The sequence below is a fragment of the Rissa tridactyla genome, chromosome 5 (assembly GCF_028500815.1).
Source record: "Rissa tridactyla isolate bRisTri1 chromosome 5, bRisTri1.patW.cur.20221130, whole genome shotgun sequence".
NCBI lineage: Eukaryota > Metazoa > Chordata > Aves > Charadriiformes > Laridae > Rissa > Rissa tridactyla.
Window position 1 is genome coordinate 5638519 of NC_071470.1, and position 1660 is coordinate 5640178.

Sequence of the window (1660 nt, forward strand, 5' to 3'; positions counted from 1 at the left end):
GCCCTAACCAGGGATCTCCTCTCCTCCCCCAGCTCGCATCCTGCCCCCGGGATCCGTCCCCATGCCAGCAAATCTGAGTCAGGTAAAAGCGCAGAGCTTTAAAAACGATGCAGTCAGCTGTTTCCTACGCGGCTTAGGAGCTGGGTGTTTAGTTTGGACCCAGCTCGTCACTCCTCACGCGGGAAACTCCCATTGACTTCACCGGGAGCTCTGCCTCGGCAAGGGCTTCTGAGCAGGGCTTCGTGACGGAGGGTGGCAGGAGAAGACCCAGCACAGAAACTCTTGGCTCCTGCCAGAGCAGGGGTTGACAAACAGCCACTCCTGGGGTGATTTTTAGCAGCAGGTCTCAGGGGACTGTACAAACGGGAGAAGTATTATCCCTGTAGTACGAACACTGGTTGCCAAAATGAAAGGGTAAAGCTTAACGAGGTGCTGGTTTAGGAATTCTTGGTGGCAAATTAGTGTCTTCATGCGACACAAACGAAGAAAATGTGGAGCTGTATTTACCTACAAAGGCTGCCACGCTTCTGGGAAGAGTTTTAAGGAACAACTACTAACATCCCCCTCCCACCACCTTGCTTTTCTCAGGCGCAAGTCACCACCACTGTTCATGACCTCCCTTGTTTTAGAGCTTTCACTCTTCTGAGATTGCTCCTGGTTTTTCTCAGGGTATGACAAGAGGAGACTCTGAGCCCTGTGTCATGGACATACCTGCTCCTGGCCCTTCTCCTGCCTGCACGTCTGCGGTGGCAAAGCCAGAAGCCAGACCCAGTTCACATGGACCCCGTGTCCGAGCAAGCCTGGCCGGCCTCAAGTAGGGCTCCACTGGGGAAGGAGGAGAGGGCAACTCTTCTCAAAACTCATTATCGAGGTCTGGTCTCATTAGGGCTGCAGTAAACACCGTATTTGAGGATGGCAGTCTCACCGAGCTCCGTGTCACTGGGCCGCCGGTGTGTCTCCAGCTTCAGTCAGCGTTCCAAATGGGAATAGGTGCAGGTATGTTCAAAAGAAAACCCTGGCAGAAATATCTTAAAAATCCATCCCGTAGCTGGCAGTTTCTTGCCAAGCACTTCAGGCACCCAAACCGCCACGTAACGGTAAGAGCCGCTTCCTCCTGGGAATGAGGTGACTGGGATGGGACGCGGGCAGGTTCTGGCCAGGTAACAACACTGGGTGAAGGTCTCGAAGGACAAGGGTAATGGTTTTAAAATAAAAGAGGGAAGATTTACACTCGATATAAGGAAGAAATTTTTTACACTGAGGGTGGTGAGACACTGACTCAGGTTTCCCATAGAGGTGGTCGATGCCCCATCCCTGGAGACATTCGAGGCCAGGTTGGACGGGGCTCTGAGCAACCTGGTCTGGTTGAAGATGTCCCTGCCCAGGGCAGGGGGTTGGACTAGATGGCCTTTAAAGGTCCCTTCCAACCCAAAGCATTCTATGATTCTGTGATTCTAAATTGTTTGCCTGAATACTGCACCCGAAGCAGATCACTTACTCATACCACGTAGGCTGCGAAATTGTGTAACTTGCCTTACTATGTACGAATCAAGGAGCCACAACCACCATTATATATATATATATATATGTATTTCACCTCAGCCTGCCTTTTCCATTCTGTGGCCCTGAACGAATTCTGGGGCAATATTCTTTGCAGCAG